Source organism: Pseudorca crassidens, chromosome 11 (genome assembly GCF_039906515.1).
Source record: "Pseudorca crassidens isolate mPseCra1 chromosome 11, mPseCra1.hap1, whole genome shotgun sequence".
Taxonomy (NCBI): Eukaryota; Metazoa; Chordata; class Mammalia; order Artiodactyla; family Delphinidae; genus Pseudorca; species Pseudorca crassidens.
The window spans coordinates 2,025,992-2,039,432 of NC_090306.1; the positions used below are offsets into that span (position 1 = coordinate 2,025,992).

At 39.5% G+C, this 13,441-nt stretch overlaps 1 protein-coding gene and 1 pseudogene across 17 annotated transcripts in view; both read right to left on the reverse strand.

Annotated features, from left to right (window-relative positions):
• Positions 1–13,441, reverse strand: part of ERC1 (ELKS/RAB6-interacting/CAST family member 1) — a 399,699-nt gene that overhangs the window by 117,142 nt on the left and 269,116 nt on the right. The window lies entirely within an intron of this gene.
• On the reverse strand, positions 385–4,625 carry LOC137202664 (small ribosomal subunit protein uS13-like; annotated as a pseudogene).

The window sequence follows — 13,441 nt, forward strand, 5'->3', positions numbered from 1 at the left end:
CAGAAACAAACCTGTCCACAGAATTACCTTAAGTATGCCAGGCTGATCTTGGAGCCTCAAATTAATCCTGACACACGCTACAACGTGGATGAAACCTGAGTTCATCATGCTATGTGATAAAAGCCAGTCAAAAAAAGACATACTGTATGATTCCACTTAGAAGACTTATCTAAATTCGTCAAATTCATAGCAACATAAAGTAGGATGCTGGTGACCAGGGGCTGGGGCAAGGGGAAAGGACGAGCTCTTTAATGCAAGATGCAATGTTCTGGAGATTGGTTAACACTATGGAACTGCATTTAAAAATGATTAAGATGGTAAACTTTATGTTATGTGTTTTCTTTAACTGTATAAACTACTTATTAACAGACAACGCCCACAAGTTTATTTCTTCTTGGGCACACTTGCAGTACAGCCATGGCGGCCCGTGGTCTTGGTGTGCTGGCCTGGACACCAAGTCCCCAGAAGTGGCACAGCCTATGTGGGTCCAAGTCTGCTCCGGTCGCGCCAGGTCTTCCCGGAGCTTGTTGTCCAGACCCTTGGCCAGGACCTGGCTGTGTTTTCCATCCTTCAGGTCCTCTGTCTGTCTAAGAACCAGTCTGGGGTCCTGTACTGGCGTGGATTCTGCAGGATGGTGACCACACGTTGCACCTCATCCTCAGTGGGCTGTCCTGGTCAGGTCCACGTCGGCTTTCCTCAACACCACAAGGGCGGATCTTCACCCCACACCCTTAATTGCAGCGACGGCAAAGGCAATCTTCCATCGCCCACCGATGTGGGTGCTGAGTGCTCGCGAATATGGTGGACTTTCTCAGGGATCGCTAGGGAAACGGTGGCGGCCTCAGTGGTGGCGTGCGAGTCTCCAGTGAAAGAGCTATGTTTTTTTTATTTCAATAAAAAATTTGAATTAGGGACTACCCTGGTGGTCCAGTGGTTAAGAATCCACCTTCCACTGCAGGGGACGCGGGTTTGATCCCTGGTCGGGGAACTAAGATCCCACGTACTGCGGGGCAACTAAGCCTGCGTGCTGCAGCTACAGAGCTCACAGGCTCTGGAGCCCATGCGCCACAACTACTGAGCCCACGCACTCTGGAGCCTGTGCACCACAACTAGAGAAGCCCGCACACTGCAACAAAAGATCCTGCATGCTGCAACAAAGATCCCATGTGCCACAACTAAGACCCGATGCAGCCAAATAAATAAATTAATTTTTAAAATTTGAATTAAAGAAAGGCAACTGCAAGTTAAAAAACATAACTACAACACCTAGGAAAGCCTATTCTAGAGCAATGCCTAAACACATGGTAGACACACAACAGTTTTCATGACTGAATATGTTAAGTAACTAAATTTCTCTAGTAGATGATATGTGTTTGTGGGATATAGTTTATATCTCTGGGAAACCTCATTTAATCCCCCAATTCTGTCACGTATTTCCTATAGTATAGAATGAATGGAATTTCATGGGAAAATAGAAATGTTAATATCCAATGTTTTAAATCAGTATTTGTTTCTCTGGAAGAACAGTAAAAACAGAGGTGGAATGAAGTGGCAATATACCACTTAGAGTTAAAATAACAGGAACTGGAAAACACTTTAACAAAAGGAGACCAGAAAAATAGCTTGTGGTATATCATTCAGTGGAATATTATGATATTTAAAATAATGATATACATCATTAACTGATTTAGAAAGATTTTCATATTTATTGCTAGGTGGTAAAAATCTTTATATGGAGATACAAACAGAATGAAGAATAGTCATACAACAAATAATTAGTTAGCTCTAGGGTAGGATTGCAAGTGATTTTAATTTCCCTTTCTAAATGTTTATGAAATAACTGGATTTAAACACATTAGCATGTACTCTTTTATAACAAGAAAAAAATAAAACCATTCCACTCTGATTCAAGTCCAGTGTTTCCTTGTTGATTTTCTGTCTAGAAGACTCATCCACTGTTTAAAGTGGGGTGCTGGAGTACCTGCTTTTACTGTATTCTCTACTGCTGCCTTCAGATCTGTTTGTATTTGCTTAACATTTTCAGGTGTTCCAATGTTGGGAACATATAAAATTATGACTATTCTGTCTTCTTGATGAACTGACCCCTTAATCATTACATAATGATCTTTTTGTCTCTAGTTACTGTTTTTGGCTTAAAGTCCATTTTGTCTAGTGTAACTACACCGGCTCTCGTTTTGTTTTTACTTTCAGGGAATATCCTTCTCCATTCTTTCACTTTGAGCCTATGTGTCTCTTTAAAGCCACAGTGAGTCTCTCGTAGGCAGCATATGGTTGGGTCTTGTTATTTTATCCATACAGCTCATCTATGTGTTTTGATAAGAGAATTCAACCCGTTTACATTTAGAGCAATTACTGAAGGTAAGCACTTCCTAATATGCCATCTTATTCATAGTTTTCTGGCTGTTTTCTAGTTCCCTTGTTTCTTTCTTCCTCTCTTCCTGCCTTCCTTTGTGAAATGGTGATTTCCCACAGTGCTATGCTTTGATTCCCTTCTCTTTGTCTTCTGTGAATCTGCTGTAGGTTTCTGCTTTGTGGTTACCATGAGGCTGAAATAAAACATTTTATAGCTCCAATAGTCTATTTCAAGGTAGTAGCAACTTAGATCATACATAAAAAGTCTACCCCTTTACCCACTCCCTTTTATGGTTTTGAAGTCATATTTTATCTCTTTTAATACTGTGTATTAATTAACAAATTACAGCAGTTACAGTTATTTTTAATACTCTTATCCTTTAACTCCAGAATTTTATTTTGTTTTTGTTTTGGGTTTTTTTTTGCGGTATGCGGGCCTCTCACTGCTGTGGCCTCTCCCGCTGCGGAGCACAGGCTCTGGATGCGCAGGCTCAGCGGTCATGGCTCACGGGCCCAGCCGCTCCATGGCATGTGGGATCTTCCCGGACCGGGGCACGAACCTGTGTCCCCTGCATCAGCAGGCGGACTCTCAACCACTGCCACCAGGGAAGCCCTAACTCCAGAATTTTAAAACTCTTGTTTTATATCAGAGTTAAAACGCCACTATATTACTGTATTAGAATATTCTGAATTTGATTATATACTTCCCTTTACCAGTGTGTTTAGTGACTTGAAGTCACTAATTAGCGACCTTTCACTTCAGCTTGAAAAACTCCTTTCAGCATTTCTGGTAAGGCAGGTCCAGTGATGATGAGCTCCCTCAGCTTTTGTCTGTCTGGGAAACTCTTAATCTCTCCTTCAGTTTCTCAAGGACAGCTTTGCCAGGTAAAGTATTCTTGGTTGGCAGTTTTATTCTTTCAGCGGCTTGAATGTATCATCCCACTCTCCCCTGGGAGTAAGGTTTCTGCTGATAAAGCAACGACAGCCTTATAGGGATTCCCTTGTAAGTCATTTAAGCTTTCTTCTCTCCTGCTTTTAAGATTCTCTGCTTGTCTTTGGTTTTTGACAACTTTATTACAAAGTTTCTTGGAGAGATTTCTTTTATCGTTATCAGTTTTATGGAAACAGAATCAACATAGAACACTGTATAAGTTTAAGGTACATGACATAATGACATATAGAGAAACGATTACCACATATAAGTCTAGTTAACATCCATCACCTCACATAGTACCAAACATTTTTTTCCCTCGTGATGAGAACTCTTAGGGTTTACTCTCTTGGCAGCTTTCAACTATACCACAGATCAGTGTTAACTGTAGACTCCACGCTGTACATTACACCTGTGGTGCTTATTAATCTTATAACAGGAAGTTTGTACATCTTGACCACCCTCACCCAACTCCCCCACTGCCCACCTCCAGTAACCACATATCTAACCTCTTTTTGATGGTTTTTTTTTTTTTTGCAGATTCCACACGTTAAGATCTTTCAATATTTGTCTTTCTTTGACTTACTTTACTTAGCATAATGTCCTCTAAGTCTATCCCATGTATTGCAAATGACAAGATTTCCTTCCTTTTTCATGGCTGAATAATATTCTTGTGTGAGACATTTTCTTTAACCATTCATCTGTTGATGGACACTTAGGTTGTTTCCATGTCTTGGTTATTGTAAATAATGCTGCAATGAACATGGGGATGCAGCAGATATCTTTTCGAGATAGTGATTTTATTTTCTTACAATATGTACCCAGAAGTGGGGTTGTTGGATCATATGATAGTTCTATTTTTAATTTTTTGAGGAAACTCTGTCTTCCATGGTGGTTGTACCAATTTACATTCCCACCAACAGTGCACAAGGGTTCCCTTTTCTCCACATCCTCACAAACACTTGTTACTTCCTGTTTTTTTTTTTATGATAGTCATTCTAACAGGTGGGAGGTGATATCTCATATTGTGGTTTGCATTTGCATTTCCCTGATGATTAGTCATGCTGAACACCTTCCCACATACCTGTTGGCCATGTGAGTATCTTCTTTGGAAAAATGACTATTCAGGTACTTTGTCCATTTTTAATTGGATTATTTAGTTTTCTTTGCCACTGAGTTGTATGAGTTCATATATATTGGTATCAACCCCTTATCAGACATGACTTGCAAATATCTTCTCCCGTTTGGTAGATTGCCTTTTCATTTTCTTGATGGTTACCTTTGCCGTGCAGAAGTTTTTCGGTTTGATGTAGCCCCGCATGTTGGTTTTTGCTTTTGTTGCCTTTACTTTTGGCATCAAATCCAAAAAATCATTGCCAAGACCAATATCAAGAGCTTAACCCTATGTTTTCTTCTAGGAGCTTTATGGTTTCAGGTTTTATGTTCAAGTCTTTAATCTATTTTGAGTTGATTTTTTGTGTATGGTGTAAGACAGGGGTCCAGTTTCATTCTTTTGCATGTAGTGGTCCAGTTTTCCCAACATCATTTATTGAGAGACTTTCCTTTTCCCACTGAGTATTCTTGGCTCTTTTTGTCATAAACTAATTGACCATGTACGTATGGGTTTCTTTCAGGGCTTTCAATTATGTTCCATTGGTCTATGTGTCTGTTTTTATGCCAGCACCATAGTCTTCTGATCACTATAGCTTTATATATAGTTTGAAATCAGGAAGAGTGATGCCTCCAGCTTTGTTCTTCTTTCTCAGGATTGCTTTGGCTACTTGAGGTCTTCTGTGGCTCCATACAAATTTTACGATTGTTTTTTCTACTTCCGTAAGAAATGCCATTGGAATCTTAGGAGAGATAAGGTGTCTATAGATAGCTTTGGATAGTACAGACATTTAACATAATGTCTATATGTTAATTAATATTGAATATTAATTCTTCTAATCCATAAACACAGGATATCTTTCCATTTATTTGTGTCTTCTTCAATTTCTTTCATCAAAGTCTTAGAGTTTTCCATATATAGATCTTTTACCTCCTCGGTTCAATTTATTTTTAGTATTTTATTGTTTTGATATTATTACAAATAGGAACATTTTCTTTATTTCTTTTTCAGATAATTTGTTGTCAGTGTATAGAAATGCAACTGATTTTTGTATGTTGATTCTGTCCTGCAACTTTACTGACTTTGTTAATTAGATCTAAGTTTTTTGGTCATATCTTTAGGATTTTCTATATATAAAATCATGTTATGTACAAATAGAGACAATTTTACTTCTTCCTTTTCACCCCTGATGCCTTTTATTTCTATGCCTTGTTTAACTGTGCTGGCAAGGAGTATCAGTACCATGCTGGATAGGAAGGAGAGGATTTCTTTAAGCTGTTTTGTTTGGTGACTTATGAGGTTCATGTACTTCAATATCCAAATCTCTCCCCAGATTTGGCAAGTTCTCAGTTATTATTTCTTTAACTAAGCTTTCTGCCCCCTTCTCACCCTCTTCTCCTTTTGGAACCCCAATAATTCACAACTTGGTTCTCCTGATGGTACCCACAGATCATTTGGGTGTTCCTCACTCTTGTGTTATTGTTGTTCTCCTCTGACTGGGTAATTTCAAAGCTCATGTCTTCATTCTCACGATTCTTTACTCTGCTTGACCAAGTCTGCTGTTGATGCAGCAGACTTCTCATTACACTCAATGAAATGAATGAAATCCACTGATCCTCAAATGGACCGATCTGGCCTCTCTTAGCCTAAGTCTGCATCTCAACCTTTCTCCCTTCATGATGCAAGAGACACGATAACTTCCAGGAGGCCAAGAGCCCACACACAAGGAATCCTTCAGTTAGAGAAGGGGAGAGAGAGGAATTTCTGTTTGGTTCTTTTTCATGATTTCTTATCTCACTAAACTTCTCATTTTGTCCCTATATTATTTTCCTGATTTCACCAAATTGTCTTTCTGTTTTCCTGCAGTTCACTGAGTTTCCTTGAAACAGGTATTTTGAATTCTTTACTGAGTAAATCATGGATCTCCACATCTTCAGGCTCAGTACGGAAGGTTACTGTGATCCCTCAGTGGTGTCGTGCTTCCTTGATTTTCGAGGTTCCTTTGAGTTTTGATTGCTGCCTTCACGTTTGAAGGGGCAGCCACCACCAGGCTTTCCTAACTGCCTGCTTCAGTGCATCCAAACTCACTTTTTTTACTCCAGTGGAGTGCTAGATCTTCTGTACACCTGGACTTCCACAAAGGCTCTCTTCTCTGTGGGTGACTGTTTAAGTCAGTGTTCTCCAGGGGCTCCCAGACCTCAGTCAAGAGGACCTGGAGCTGGTTCACGAGTCACTTCAGGGTCTACAGCAGGGAATGAGGTCTGTCTGCCTATTACACACACAATGCATGGGTGGGCGATGTTCCTTCCAGATCTCTGTGTATGATGACAGATCCTACAGCTCCCACGAAGACACTTTTATTCCTAGATGGATGCTGGATATTTGGGGGGGGGGGTGTAGGTGGGAGGAAACATCTTATGCCTCCACAATGCTGATGCCACTTGTCTTTCCACTTTGAAAAATAAAAATTTACTGCTCCCCCACAAAGCACTGTTGACAAGACTAGAGAGATGCCAGAAATTGCTTCCCGCAGTCTATATATGGTTTACACAAGTGTTTCATCTGCATGGTATTTTGTTTTTAAGTGAACATGAATGCTTTGACACTGTCTCACTTTAATCGTTTATATTATTTTCCATTTCAATAATTTACGTTATCTGCTTAGCCCCTGAATACATCTGAATTTGCTACTACAGGCTTTTACGATTGAAAAACTGGACCAAGCAACCATGGCAGAACCTTCTCACTTACGTAAATTGAACAGTGTACTCCTCACATTCAGGTGGCTGTTTTAAAACTTAGAGTCATCTCAAATTCAGAAGCATGACAGTTTGGTGGGAGAGAACTACTTCCAGCACAGTATACTGCTAAGCCTGGAAGTCCCTCTGGCTCCATCCATCCTGGCTATGCTGAATAAATGTCTGAGCACTTGAGTGTGAACTAGAAATCTTGCAACCTAAGTAAGGGTCACCACTGTGGCCAGTGCTGAAATCTGGGCCACCCAGGGCACATCACCAGAGCAGAATAAAACTATCCACAGAACTATGTGGGATCAATTATTCAAGCCAAAACGAAATGAGCAATCTTCCTCCATTTCCTTCATCCCCAAAGTCCAAACCATCAGAATGCCAAAGGCTCAACTTACAAAATATATTATAGATCTATAAACATTAAAAACATGAATTACACCATGCCACCACCCTGGTCAAAATTCCCTGACGGTTTCCCACTCTATTTAGAATAAAATTCAAACTCCTTTAAGATCTTAAATGACCTGGGTCTTGCCTACATCTTTGGGCACATTTCCTATGAATCCCCTCATTTATTATACTCAGTGGTTTTGTTTCTGTTTTTCTAACAGACCAAGTTCAATCCTGCATCAGGGCCTCTATATTTGCACCGATTTATGCCTGGAATGCTCTTACACCAGACAGTCACATGGCTAACTTCTTTACAACATTAAGGAGATAAAGTTCAAGGAAGACCTAAAAGAAGCATTCTTAGACCCCCTGATCTAAAATTTTCCCCAACCCCAACATACTATAAGATCCCTCCAGCAGTCAATTTCTATGAAAGATCTCTTATATTTTCTTCCCGTTACTTAATCCTTGTCTGAAACTATCTTATTTGTTTACTTATTTTATGTCTAAAATACACTAAAATGTATCCTATCCTCCACCTCCATAAAGGCAGGGCTCTTATCTGTCTTGATCACTTGTATATCTCTTGATATTAGAGTACTTTCTAGCACATAATGCTACTTAATCAATGTCTGGTGAATGAATGAATGAACTGATCTTCAATAACTGTGTCATTTGTCAGTAGCGATATGAACTTCCCGTTATCCCTTTCAGCTTGGTGTCTGAAAGCTCCTCCAATCCAATGGAGACCATTAAAATGATACTGAAGAAAGATAAAAAGGAAATAACTTCTGTTATGGGTTTATTTCCTATTTGTATCTCTTTAGTATCAATATCAGATGGGAGCATTCAAAGAATTTCTAAAAGAGATAAAAAGAAGCAAGTGTGCTGCCAGATGAACAGGACTGGAGGAGTATCCCGCAGTCCAGGGAAATGCAGTAGGAGGCTAACAATGAGATGGGAGCAAGTACTCCCTGAAAGACTCCAAAGAAATTCAGGACTCAAACAAGCCTGTGGGCGGGACAGAAAGGAGGAGCCCAAAATAAGGGAATTCATTCAAACTCTAACTACTAACTCACTGCAGCAGCTGTCCCTCCTCACTTTCCTGTCTTCTTATACAGGACACACGGCTTACTATTTTCCCCAGCTATAACAAGCGAGCAAGCAAAGAAATATGACGGGGTCCTCTATGATACCAAATAAACTACTTAAGGAGATGTAAAGCTCTTATGTCAGAATCGGCGCCCCCGAGTAAATTCTTCATTCTAGACTGGGGGCCCTCCAACCTGGATCTATGCCCATCCATCCCAGCGAGATGTCTGACAGTTAACAAGTTCTGTTTATGTAAATAAAACTACTTGCCAGCTGCCTCATTCAGAGGAGAGGCCTAGCAGGACAGTAAACCTATAAACACCACTAAAGGAATCTCAATGCAGCCACCTACTGCAATCAACTCAGTTCCTAAATATGAATGGACCATTAAGGATCATCAGACGTATGTGGAAAACCTCCAAAATGAAAGAGAAAATAAATAATAACTGAGGTAGAAGGAAATACCACTCAGGAAACAGATGAAAGTTCTTAAAAAGGTCTAATTACTTTTCTCAGAGAAATTCAAGAAGATATTAAAGCTACAAAACAAAGTCTAGGAGGTCATGAAAAAAGAACATTCAGATTATAAGACAGTTAAAACACTCATTACCAAAATAAAAAAAATTCAAAAGGACTGAAAGAAAGTCAAGAAAATACCCCGGAAACTGAAGAAATAAAACCCAAAGAGTTAAAAATATAAGAGAAATTGAGGATTAATCTAGGAAGGTCCCAAATCCAACTACTAGAGGTTTTAAAAGGTGAGACCAGTTAAAAATGAAGGAAAGGCCATTATCAAAAAATCTACAAACGATAAATACTGGAGAGGGTGTGGAGAAAAGGGAACCCTCTTGCACTGTTGCTGGGAATGTAAATTGATATAGCCGCTATGGAGAACAGTATGGAGGTTCCTTAAAAAACTAAAAATAGAATTAACATATGACCCAGCAATCCCACTACTGGGCATATACCCTGAGAAAACCATCATTCAAAAAGAGTCACGTACCACAGTGTTCACTGCAGCACTATTTACAATAGCCAGGACATGGAAGCAACCTAAGTGTCCATCGACAGATGACTGGATAAAGAAGATGCGGCACATTATATACAGTGGAATATTACTCAGCCAGAAAAAGAAACAAAATTGAGTTATTTGTAGTGAGGTGGGTGGACCTAGAGTCTGTCATACAGAGTGAAGTCAGTCAGAAAGAGAAGAACAAATACTGCATGGTAACACATATATATAGAATCAAAAAATAAAAGGGTTCTGATGACCCTACGGGCAGGACAGGAATAAAGACACAGACGTAGAGAATGGACTTGAGGACACTTGAGGGTAAGCTGGGATGAAATGAGAGAGTGGCATGGACATATACACACTACCAAATGTAAAACAGACAGCTAGTGGGAAGCAGCTGCATAGCACACGGAGATCAGCTCGGTGCTTTGTGACCACCTAGAGGGGTGGGGTAGGGAGGGTGGGAGGGAGGGAGAGGTAAGAAGAGGGGATATGGGGATATACGTATACATATGACTGATTCACTCTGTTGTGCAGCGCAAACTAGCACAACGTTGTGAAGCAATTATACTCCAATAAGATGTTAAAAAACATTTAAAAAATAAAAAAAGTAAAAGAATTGACACTACATAAATAAAAAAAACTTCCCTAAGTTCATATTCTGCCTGAGACCAAGAAAGGAAGGAGAAGGAGCCTCTCTATGAATATCAAAAAGACAAGTGTTTCATCACATAATAAGTAGGAAATGACCTATCAAATATTTCCTGAAATCAGAGGACCAATTTTAAGCCATTGATACACCTTTTGACTACTATGATCACAACCATGACTGATAACAATGTTGATTTAATTTAATTCTCACAACAACCTAAAGAGGCGCTATAATTATTTTCATTTCAGAGATGGGAGAGACACAGATAAATTAATTAACTTATTTGAATTCACACAGCTAAAAAATGGCTGAGATTCTAACTCTAATTTTGACCTATATGATTAAATAGCAACATTACCAACAAGAAGATGATTACTGAAAATACTGTAATCTGACAAGCCTGTAAATCTAAGAGGCAATTTATAATAAAAAATTCTATTAATGGAAAAATGTTAAACGTCTCCATAGCGATGCAATTAGCAAAACCCAGAATGCAGGGCTAAGAACTTGGTTTTTTTCAACAAATACACTGAAAGGGGTAAACGAGATGGAAGGGAACTTAAAACAGACTTAAGAGACACACAAAGCAGCCTCAACATAGACATTGGTTTGGATGCTGAGTTGCACAAGCTACAAATAATTGAAAGTACAAACCGTTTAGAAACAGCCTGGTAAATGCTAACACTAACTTTGATGAAAATAAAGAATTACTGTTAAGTTTTTTCAGCTGTGATAATGGTACTGTTGCCATGTTTTAAACAGAACTCTCATCTTTTAGAAATATATACTGAATGACTTAGGATAAACTAATATGATGTCTACAATTTGCTTCAAAATAAAACAGAATGGGGGAAGTAAGAATACAGATAAAATAAAATTAGTCATAAGTTGATCACTGTTAAAGATGAATGACAAACACCAAAGTTCACTGTTCTACTTGTTCTATTTTTAAATATGTTTAAAATTTTCCATAAAAAAAAACACCCCATGTCTTGAACACTGGAATCACACAAAATGTTATTACTTGAATTACTGACTGAGTATCAGAAACTGAAAAAATATCTTATTGCATTTGATTGACTTATTAAAAAAGAGAAATCACAAGACACAAAACAACGAGTTGCCAAAGTAAAGGAAGAGGCGCACAGCTCTTCTCACCCAGTAAGTACACAGTGACATTCCAACTCATCATGTAAAGGTTTGCTGTTCACAAGTAAAGATTTTTGGTTACAGGAGTGTTTATAAAAGGAACATTGAGCAATGCAGAGGGTATCATACATTACAAAAGTAATAAATTTTTTTGCTACATATAATTATTTTTAAATTTTAGAGACTTTCAAACGCAAGCAATATTCCATGTTTAGTGAACATTCATTAATTAAACAATGTTTGCGTGTTCACACTGAGCTGCCACTGTGTGGGGCAGAGTGTGTGCGCGAAGTGCCGCTGCCCACAGGGGTGCAGTATGTGAGGTGGGGAGGGGTGGACAGACGGAAGAGGGAGCAAATGCTTCGCTGCTGCTGTGAGACCTGGAGAACAATGGTCAGCGGAAGCATAATCTCCATTTAGAATGATGAGAGATTCACCAGCATCTGAGACTGAAAACAACTCTGGAAGGTTTACTTTAAGTACTGACATTGTTTTCAATTGAGTTTGAGATGGTTCGAAAACATTCCCAGAAATCAAAGAAACAGGTGTAGCTAGTAATTCTGGGATGACTAATTTGGCCTACTATATGCAGTATCAGATAGTTCTTAAATATATGTATCTCCCTCACCCTCACCCTGGGTAAAATGTGGCCACAGTTACTTCTCTGCACATAATTCATTCTCATTCTCTCTCTCTCTCTCTCTCTCTCTCTGCCCCCCCCTCACACACACACTCACACACACAGACACACACACACACAGTCCTTCCAATGTTTCCTCTTTGCCTGGATTACAGTGACTGGGACTATAACCTCTGACTTGCTCTGCTGAGAGTAACACGATGTATATTCTCCTTTGGTCTCCATGAGTGACAGGTACCCTGGAAAGTCCACCAGTTAATCTTCTTGAGATGCGTTCTAGGAAGAAGTAAAAAGCTTGGCAGGCTCCAGAGTGAGGCGAGTACGCTGTCTGGGCTCCCCTCCCACTCGGCCAGGAGGGCAGACTTTCAGGTTCGTTATCACCTCAACAGTATGCCTGTCAGGTGCCAAGGGTGAGAGAAGGCTGGGCCTCTTAAGGCGTCCTGGACTTTCTGCCTTCTCTAAAGTAAGAGCAAATCCATAACAGACAGGTATGTTTTCAACCTACTGCACCCATTTATCCACTTTAATTTACTGGATCGATTAGCTCAGAGTAGGAAATGCCTAACACTGGATTTGCCATTACATGGCCACCATTCGAATACCCTATGATCAGGACTAAGGGTGGGAAAGTGGACATGTGAGTTCGGGGGAGACAGGAGCACTGACTCACCTCTGATATGACCCTAACAATGTGGGCTCAAGTCTGACTGAGACGCAGAGCTTAGAAGGTACCACGGCAGAACTGAAATCCCGGTAGAGAGAGAAGCACAGTGGGAGGAGAAACAGCTGGCGATCGTCTCAAGAAGTACTTCCGCGTTGCACATTTAAGAGAAGAAACACGTGGGGTTTTCCGGTTTCTTGTTTTGTTTTTTGAAGCAGACAAAAACAAAAAGCAATCATTCCTTCTAAGCAAAATATTTTCCCAACGTCTTTTCTATTTTGGAATGTGGGTTTAAGTCTTTAATTTTTCTCTGGGTAAAACGTGGCCACACAATTTCTCTGCAACGGATGTACTATTCTTTCTGCCCACACTCAGGCTTTAATATTATTCAGGTTTCAGACACTACATACTCATGCCCAACTTTATTGTCAAAAGCATATAGAATATTCACATTCCTCACAAAATATACTGTATACCAACTTGGACCCTCTTTTTTAAGATATAAGATTACTTTACAAATGTAATTTTTCCTATTGTGATGTTGAAGAAGCCTAGCAATAAAAAGAGAGATGGAAGAAAAATAAGGTTTCTCAATTCCTAGAGTAGAATTCTCTTTATTAATCCACTGTTGAGGCACACAAACTCTTACCCATTTTTAATCAGCAAGAGTAACGAAA